This window comes from Adiantum capillus-veneris, chromosome 6 (genome assembly GCF_014529385.1).
Source record: "Adiantum capillus-veneris isolate H3 chromosome 6, ASM1452938v2, whole genome shotgun sequence".
Taxonomy (NCBI): Eukaryota; Viridiplantae; Streptophyta; class Polypodiopsida; order Polypodiales; family Pteridaceae; genus Adiantum; species Adiantum capillus-veneris.
The window spans coordinates 88753250-88763245 of NC_140936.1; the positions used below are offsets into that span (position 1 = coordinate 88753250).

General features: G+C 41.5%; 1 long non-coding RNA gene across 1 annotated transcript; it reads left to right on the plus strand.

Moving 5' to 3' along the window:
* Positions 1-6430: 6430 nt before the first annotated feature.
* On the plus strand, positions 6431-7107 carry LOC147455863 (uncharacterized). The gene is made up of 3 exons (XR_015188499.1): positions 6431-6555; positions 6654-6814; positions 6927-7107. It is a non-coding gene; the product is annotated as an uncharacterized LOC147455863 (long non-coding RNA).
* Positions 7108-9996: the final 2889 nt, after the last annotated feature.

A 9996-nucleotide genomic window follows, 5' to 3' on the forward strand; every position in this document is an offset into this window, starting at 1 on the left:
GATGATGTTAAGCTCTGAATGTAAGCTACAAGGGTAGTTTTCTTACCATTCTATCTTTCTGTTGGAGATGAACCCTTGCAATGCCCACGCGATATTCACACCTCCTATTGTTGTGGTATGCAACTCATGTGAGCTCATACTTTTGCCACCTTCGGGAGCAGAGGTTTCCATGTAGTGTGAGTGAATGAAAGTAGAAGGAGTAGAATCTTGTTTCATGTTGTAATGGAGATGAGAGAAGGGAGAGGAGCTAGCTTGGTGTGAAACTATGTGGTGGGTAAGGGGAAGAGATGGAGGAGGAGCTTGCTTGGTGCTACAATGGAGGTGGGAGAAAGCTAGCAGAGAGATAATGATAGACTATAGGGGGTGCATGTGGTTGTTGCAGCAATGGAGAGCTTGGAAAAAGGTTTGTAGAGAGAGAAAAACACTTTTTAGCTATAGAATAGGTTTGGAAAGACTTTGGAGGGTGAAAATGATGTTTTGATTTGTTTTTTAAAAAAATCAATTTTTTGGATTTTTTTAGTGCACGTTTTTAACTTTTGAAGGTCAAAAATACTTTTTTGACCATGAAATAGGTTTGGGGACCTTTTAAGGAGGGAAAACTTGAAATTTGAAATTTTTTGAAAATTTAAAATTTTTAGTGTATTTTTAAATCCGGGCCCAAAAGTGGGGGAAAAGAGGTCAAAGTGGTCCCCCCCCCCCTCTTTCCCCTAGCCACCTCCCTTACCTTCTCACTAGGTAAGAGACAATTAAGAGGTGTAAGGCTACCTTGTCCCCCTACTTTTTTGAGGGTATAGAGTGTGTCCACCACCCTCTTCCTATTGGCTGACCTCTAATTAACCTTAATCCCAAAGGGCCCCTAGAGGGTTCATATTTTTCCTAATGCATTGGCACGCGGTTGCAGTTCTCGTCATTGTTCCACCGCAGACTGATGGGCACTATGAGATTGCAAATTCAGTGGTTCTAGATTTATTGAAGTCTTACATCTCAGATTAGAAGACTCAATGGGAAAAATATGTACCTTTGGTGGAATTTGTATACAATAACACGATACACTCTTCGATGGGGAAGGCACCATTTGAGGCTGTTGAAGGTGCTGCGAAGGTTCGACCCTTTCTAAGCACGAAAGATAAGATTTTTGAAGCGGATGAATATACACGAGGTTTATATACGGCTTTTGTCAAGGTTCGCGAGACTTTGCAGAAGTCTCAAGAACGATAGAAAAATGCAGCGGATCGCCATCGTCGCGACTTGAAATTGAAGGAGGATGATTGGGTGCTCTTACGTTTTGAGAAGGCACGCCTGAAAAAGAAAAAGGGAAAGGAGAGGCTTTTTCCAAAGCTTAGTATGCGATAGTACGGACCATTCCAAATCACTAAAAAGAAAAATGATGTCTCCTTCCGACTGAAACTGCCTGATACTTGGAGGATTCACAATGCATTTCATGTGAGTCTCTTGAAACCTTTTAAAGGTGATGTGCCTAATGATGGGGAGCCTGATGAGCAACCCGAGCTGGAAGAAAACAAGGAGATCTTTGTTCCTGAACAGATTTTGGCACATAAGGATATGAAGAATAAAGGTAAAGTCTGAAGGCGGTTCTTGGTTAAGTTCAAGAACTATCCTGCATTGGATGCGAGGTGGATGGAGGAGGAGGACCTAGCAGATACTCCTCAGATTGTGAAACTTTACCTCGATGCTTTTGGTTTAGCATAGTCTACTCCAAACGGAACCCAAAATTCAGCTTGGCCGGAGATCTGGTACAGTGGGATGCACAAGAGGGGAGTCACTCCGCTCCTTTGTCAACAGATGCCTTGATTTAGATACTAGAGTCATTGATGTCTCTTTGAGCTTCAAGGATACTGAAAGTTGACACTATTCTGCTGTATGACTTTAATGAAATGGAATTCTTGATTATGATACTGATTTGTTCTCAACTTCTCTTAAGTGCAGGAAATTGATCGACGAAATGATTGCAGCATTTTGGTCTGATTGATCTCGAATAGACATGATTGCAATAGGGTTAGTCAATCGGACATCGATGAGGTCCTGATTGGACCTAGATGTGATTGCTAGCTACATTGCCAATAAATCATGGTCTAAGATCTGAATGAATGTTGAGTGTCATGTGATGTCCTGTGATGTCGTGTGATGTGACTGTCGATTTGGTACATGTGCTAGATGTGTGTTGCTAGTACGTAGGTACTAACAGTCAATATAGGCTAAGACGGTTTATGGCTTCTGTCAGTTTTGCAGGCATAATCGCAGTCGATTACAATGCTTTCAAGAGGGGGGTATGTCACAAAGTGATGATGTGACTACCGACAGTAGAAACCCTAATTCTTTCAAACCCTAATTTCTACCAAAAAACCTAATTCACAAAAACCCTAATTTTTAAAAACCCTAACCCTAACTCCTGGCTGAAACCCTAATTTGATTGGAAACCCTAACACAGACGGCTGAAAAGCCACGTGGCAGCAATACGGTACTTCCGAAAATTGCAGCAAAAAATGCAGAGCTGCAAAAAAAAAGGTTTCGAGCGACACAATTTCAGCTTTTTGGCTACGCAAATTTGAATAAGAGAGAGAGAGAGAGAGAGAGAGAGAGAGAGAGCTGATTTGCTTTATTTACTCTCTTGAGAGAGAGAGAGAGAGAGAGAGAGAGAGAGAGAGAAACTTGTGGCTTTTGATTTTTAAGCTTTTGGGACTCTGCTTTTGGGCATCCCTTGTAACCTTTAAGTAAACGATTTAGGGCTCACTCTGCAGAGCATCTGGATGCAGAGTCTGAGAGTGAAACCCTAACCGCTCTTTGTACTTTGACATTGATTTAATACATAAAGAAATACCGAAAGGGCGCAAGTCTTTGGGGCCAATATCTCTAGGCACGGAACTCTGCCGGGCCAGTGCAAATCTATTGTGATCTGTGAATTGTTTTGAAGTGGTTATTTGGTCCTATTGCAATTGATTCTTGACTTGGAGTGTCCAAGTCTGTTATTATAGAGGACTAGACCAAGACAAGTGACTAGACTAGCTGGTCTAGTATTGAGCTCGACAGACCAAGCTGGACTAAGCTAGTCCAGACCAACACAGACGAGAGCTTAAACGAGCTAGCTCCTCAACCTGTAGGCACAGTGGAGTGAAACTTCAGTTGAGGTCCCATCGGGCGTGCCAAAAATGAGAGCACCTGTTGCGGAGATAATGTGTCGTGCCCTCTATATTGGGTGCTCCTCAGTGAAATGTACGTAATGTCTCACTCCACAAAATGAAAACACAGAAGACAAAGAACAACAGAGCAACAACAGTACGACTCAGCAGAAAAACATCACAAACATCGACAAACTCAAAGAAATCGATACAAACTCTGGCATGGTAGCACACTCTCAGCTCCAGCCCAGATCTCATAGGTACAATGGGGGTGTCAAGGTTCAACTATGCAGGGATGGTGCAGTCGTGCTATGTACAACTCTATAAGAGACTCTAGATGATTGACCACACAAAAGTAGATCGTAATACGTACCCACAGCTGACAGATATCCCCAATCCAGCTAAGTCTATCTCCTAACTGAGGCGGTGGTGGTCTAGCCACGGTGTCCACTGGACCACCATCCGTAACACTTGCCACGTGTCACTGTCCAACGAGAGCCCGCCCAATGTGAACTCAAGTCCAACTACAACTAACTGCTTGTCCATCCCAATGACACTGTAGCCCTGCTACAACACGCAAGCTTTTGGCTTCGTTGATTTTTGTTGGAATGAAGTTTATGTAGTCACTCACCTTTTACTTAGAGTGATATTTCTTGCTTTGAAAAAAAATTTCAAGGCATTTCTATTAATTTGAGATTTTGTACTAATTAGTTTATGTTGTGATTAATGTGCAGGTTTCATGCTAGAGGCTCCGCTTCCCCCAACTTGCGAGCCCCGTTTTCATGTGATTCTTTGCGTCCTTTGTATTCGGCACTTTCTTATGATATTGATCATTCGTTCGCGTCCCTCACTCTCGTGTCTCTCTTGCGTTGAGTTTTCAAGTTGCGTTCTTGTGTATGCGTTTGCTTGCCTGTAGGTCCCGTTTGCAACGCAGGTGAGTCGGCGCGGCCCCTTTTCACCGACGCCCCGAACGAGGGCATCACACTGCTCCCTCTTATTTTTGCACACAAGTTTTGCCTTTTTTGTTGTTTGGAGATGGGTGTGAATGTTCATGTGGACAAGTCCATCTTGAGAAAGTAAACTAGTTGTGCCAAAGCGATCTTGCTTTTTGTGTATTTGGGAACTAGCACTTCTGTAACTCTTTTGTAATTTGTCCCTTACTTATGATGTATATGTGCTACAAGGAAGATTTAGTTCAAAAAGCTAGTTTTCGAGAGATTGGTGTATTGCATTTCTTTTGATCTCACAAACTATATTTGTTGGGGTCTTCTTTACTAATGGTTTTTTTGCTCTCTTGTGTATTAATTTGATCTATGTATTGATATAATCATATAGATGTATAATTTCACTATTGTCGTTGAAAATAAGAAAAGAGTATTGAGTTGGTATTCAGGTTTTCAAATTTGAACATTTCCATGTATAGACAAAAAATTTGATTACTTTTTCCCTTAAATGTAACTTATACTAAAGATTGGCGCAGTCTTATATCTTGTGGTTTACTTTTTAAAAACTTGATTGACCACTATTTGAATGATAGGAGAAGTTGAGAATCATGCTATTTAAAAGTGATCCATTATATTTTTTTTGAACATTCTCGGTTTTTGCTTGTGAAATGGTACTAATAGGTGGATGATTGGGTTATATGCAGCAATAGTTTTTGACGCCCTTCTGCCCTTCAAATGGCTGTCAACCTTGCGTAGGAAGGGTTGACTCTTGAATAACCCTGCATTTGAAGGGGTCAACTCATTAAGAAGGAAGAAAATTTAGCTAATTTGTCATTAGAAGGGTCGGCCATCCAATTGCCCATCAAAAATCGACTTTGAAATTTATAAGTGCTTTAGAAGTTTAAACTAAGTTTTAGTGATGGCTTACAGTTTTTTAATAATTTTTTTGCTAAGTGAGCACTGAGTCGTGAGTCGTGACCTTTGAAGTTTGAAGTTCGTGACTCGTGAGTCGTTCCGACTGGTGACTTGTCCATGGCCATGTGAACGTGTGAACACAAGTACGGTGTACACGATGCACATCCCTAAAAGATATGATAGTGACCATTGACGGGAGTCGGCCATTTAGGCTTTCATTTTTTATTGCTTCCCTGTCGCCCTGCGTTGTTGGAGACTGGAGTTCCGACCTTCAGGCTACTGTCTCTACTGTGATGTTGTCCAACGTCCTCTCTCTAGTGCGTCCGTTGCTGTCGAGTCCCCGACCTACCAGAGCTGCGACTCGCGAGCTTTGCTGACCTACGGTGTCACTGTCCATTATATCCGACCTGTGAGTTTTGCCCAGTAGCGATAGGATTTAAAGGGCTACCCCAAATATCTAATGACAGGCATGTGCAGCTGACTCTTGTCATTGGACACTATCATATCTTTGAGGGATATGCATTGTGTAAACCGTACATGTGTTCACACGTTCACATGGCCATGGACAAGTCACGAGTCGAAACGACTAACGAGTCACAAACCTCAAACGTCAAACTAAGTTCAATGGTCACGACTCAGTGCTCACTAAGCAAAAAAATTATCAGAAAATTGCAAGCCATCACTAAACTTAGTCTAAACTTCTAAAGCACTTGTAAATTTCAAATTCGATTTTTGATGGGCGATTGGATGGCCGGCACTTCTAATGACAGATCAGCCAAATTTTCTTCCTTCTCAATTGAAGGGCAACTTCAAGTTGACCCCTTCAAATGCAGAGTTATCTAAGAGTCAACCCTTCCTACGCAAGGTTGACAGCCATTTGAAGGGCAAAAGAGCGTCAAAAACTATTGCTGCTGCCTCCCCACAAGTTCCCTTCAGCTCGTTGACTCGTCTTTTCCTTTCCACTTTACAGAGGGTATCTCCTTAGATACCCTCCAAGGAGATACCCTCCTCTTATTTTTGATTGACATTATAGAGGGAATGAAAAATTATGGAATCTCTCTCTCTCTCTCTCTGTGTGTGTGTGTGTGTGTGTGTGTGTGTGTGTACAGAGGAAGCCTTTCGCCTGTCATAGAGTGTTAAGAGTGTTCACCTTGTTAAAAAAATGATTTAATTTGTTGCAACAGACTTTGTATTGGCTACGATAAAGTCAACAGGAGAGTGGTCAAGTTATGTGAGAGTGCCATGGAAACAAAAGCCCATTAAATTTGTTACTTACCATGAGGCATTATCCAACACTACTAGCTTGAGCAAGAAAGACAAATTGTTTGGCACTGAAAAACACATTAGACACTACTCAACGACCCCTGATGGAAAAGGTCCTTTTTCGACATATGAAAGCTTTGATGGTGAAAACGTCTCTATGGCAGCATCAGCGGCCTATGGCAAACGGTTGATGGCAACTCTAAGAGACAAATCTCTTCTCTCAAGAAGTACAACAATTGAATGTCTCCAAGCTGGGCTCAGCTTGACCAAAGAAGAAATTGAACAGGCACATGAAAGTAAGTGTTTGAATCATTTTTTAGTATTTTGAGAAATTTAATTCGATTTGGCAAATGATTCATGCGCTTGTTTTTTGTGTAATAATGTTTGTTCATAGGGACAATGGAGTTTGCGAAAAATAGTGTTAATCTCAAGGGGAAACCAATTTCAGGCCCAGAAGGCGTACAAACTCTTGATGAGCTTATTGAGCTTCGGAACCGCAGTTGATGCACCTCACCTATTGAATAGGTTGCTCAATGAACAAGTTTATAAATGAAGGTAAAAAATGAGTTTAAGCCGTGACTATTCTTTGGTACTTGTTTTGTTTTCGATAGGTGTCTAAAATAACTTGTTCCTTTAGTTGTCCTAATCTTGCTCTTTGTTTTTCCAGGATGAATGCAACTTGGTTACGTTCACGCAGTGCGACTCGTGGTTTTGACACCAGATTCTCGAAGCTCCCAATTACTTGGAGAAGTTCTTTTTGCCATGTCCTATCAGATATCATTAGTTCGTGGGTTGTTTACTCATGTAAAGTTTCTCAATGAACTTTACAAGTTCTGAGCAATGTAATCTTTTTTGTGGGAAGTAATGATATGAAGGGACTCTTTTTTGTCACTTTCTCCATATTCAGCTCTTGTCTCAATTTAGTAAAAACGTGTGATCAAGCTCTCCATAAAGTTCAAGTCTGTTATGGTATGACATAAATAGACATAATGCTTCATAAGTTTAAATACCTTCATGTTTCAAAACACACACACATATATCATGTCTTCGGGTGTCTCTGCATGTGTTAAAATTAAATGTCATATATTTTTGTATAAGGTGCCTTTAACAGTGTAGAGAAGATTGCGTTTACCTACTCTACAAGACTGCTCTTACCCACTCAATTAAAATTCGCAATGTGTGATTCGAGCTCTTTTCCCGGCTCTTGATTTCTTTTGTTCAACAAATTGAAGAACATAATCTACACGTCCCACTAGAGAGAGAGAGAGAGAGAGAGAGAGAGAGAGAGATACAATGTGTCACGCGAAGGTGGGCAGAGACGTAGATTTTTTTGTTGTGAGATACAAGGGGTGAGGGCCAAGGCGGCCAGAGATCAAGTCCAAGGGTTTTTTTTTGCTGCCAATGCAAGAGGGAGTTGCTCGTTTCTTCCCTTCGCTTTGCAGGTGCATAGTGGCGTGTCCAAAGAGAGGGCGCCAAAGAGAAAGATCCTTGTGTGATGGCCAAGGCAATCTTCCTCTGTCTCTCCGCCTTCACCGTCAAAACATTGCATATCTCCCTCTCCGTCCTACTGTCTCTCTGCTCCATGACCACACTCTCTCCCTCGCTCCCTATGTGTCTTTGGGACGAGAGAGTTGAAGGGTAGGCATGGAGAGATCATAGAGCCTTGTTCGCAATGGCGGGAGGGCAGGGACTGGCCTGCACACAGCACAAGACGACGATAGTAGTATTTGCCTTTGGAGTGCTCAAATGCACAGAATCTAAGTAATTCAACTTTGTTGTGAGTCCTTAAGTCTCTTTACTTTCCTAAAAAAGTAAACCAATATATATCAAAGAAAAAAGAACAACATATTAACAAGAGAGAGAACTCAGTATGTCGGACACGTTCCCAAAAAAAAAAAAATGTTGGAATCTACAACAGATGTGAAAAGAAATATAACGTCGGGAGCAGAGCAAACGATCAAACGGCTTGGGGTGGCAAGATCAGAGCTAGGTTGATGCGACGCCGATGAGGAAGAGGAATGGGGGGGTCAGGTCAGGCGCGATGGCTCTGACTATGGAGCCAGTTGATGTGAAATTATGTTTTTAATACAAGATTTCGATTATATGTCACAACCAGTTTGACGGTGGGTTGGTTAAGAGGATATCTATGGAGCGCTAGACTTGTAGCCAAGCTGTGCTCAATTCTTTCATTCGCCTTTTACAAGGTTAGAGGATAATTGGATCTTTGAGAGAAAATACAAAGAATCTGACTACGAATTAAATAAAACAAAGAACGTGTCAATAGTAAAAGAGCGAGTGGATATGTTCACAAAAAAAGTAAATTCACAATTATCTAAAAATAAGTAAAGTAAAGATCATAGAATTTACCTCTTTTACTATCACGGGATATTTTTGGTTGTTCGAAATACCTTTAGAAATGAATAATTCTTTACTTCTCTTCATTTCGATAATCCAAGTGGTATCGACACATGTTAACACTCCTCTACTAATTTGCATTTGCGGAGAGCTTTCTAAGTACATTTCCAAGTAGTTGAAAATTTGAAGCACAAAGTTTTGAATACACGGGTTTGCCATGTAACTACTTGTGTGTATATATTGAATTAAAAAGAATGCTTGAAACCGTAATGATCTCGAAGCATGAGAGGAAAAACCTTTGGCTTTTTAAACTTGAACGATAACAAAGAAGACCATTTGTCGAAGAGATTGTATGCTAAGGAATCGGGTTTCAAAGGTTTACCCAATTTTTTGAGAGCTAGTGGTAGATTTTCCATACTTGGCTCCAAAAAGAGCATCTAATCACAATTGGAAGCTTGGAGAGCATGGTTGACGGACTCTAGGACAAGACAATAAAAACATGACACTAATGTCCAATCATGCACCCCGTAACAACCCTAAATTGATTATCGATATGGGGTAATTGAGGGAGAGGTGCATCTTTGATTTTGTCACAATAGACTCTCACCTAATCCCAAGGATCTTCCATCTCTTTGCAAGAGTATGGGATGTGAACTTCTCTGTGGGTTTGATTCCTACCTTCATGCATGTGACATAGTAACAAGGGAATTTTGAGAAATTGCTCGGCCCTGACGGTGGACAAAGCTCTACGAAGAGCTTGTGGACATATCCATGAAGAGAGGATAGTAGCTAAGACTTGAGGACAAGGCCTAGCTACACATGATGAAGGTCTCTTAGTGAAATTGAGGAGGTTTGAAACCATAGTGGAGCTTAGTGAGGGAAAATAGCAAAATACACGTTCTGCCAATGGACACCCTATCCAATGCGTATATAGGGTGGGTTCACATCGAGGCGGCGAAAAACATGACACTTTATAAGCTCTTCCGGGTGGAAAAGCTTGCAAACTTTCTCTTCCAACGGACATGTGTTCACATTGCTGGCGGCAAAAAATGTGAGGCAATTTTCTACCACCGTCTTATGTGAAAAGCCGGAAGGCGGCGGAAGAAAGAGAAGGCAAGTGTGGGAGGTTTAGTTTACTGTGATTGGTGCCAACATGGCACTTTTTGCCAAGGTGGAGGGTGGAAGAAAGAACTTCCGGGGGGGGGGGGGAGAGTCGGAACAAATCCCTTGTTTCTCTTCCACGATGTGGCACTCTCCATCTCATTTTTCCACTGCCATATGTGAACAACAAGGTCCGCATGGCGCTTTCTTGTTGGTTTACAAGCTTTTCCAATTCTTTCTGCCACCTCATGTGAACCCAACCATAGACACACATGATGTGT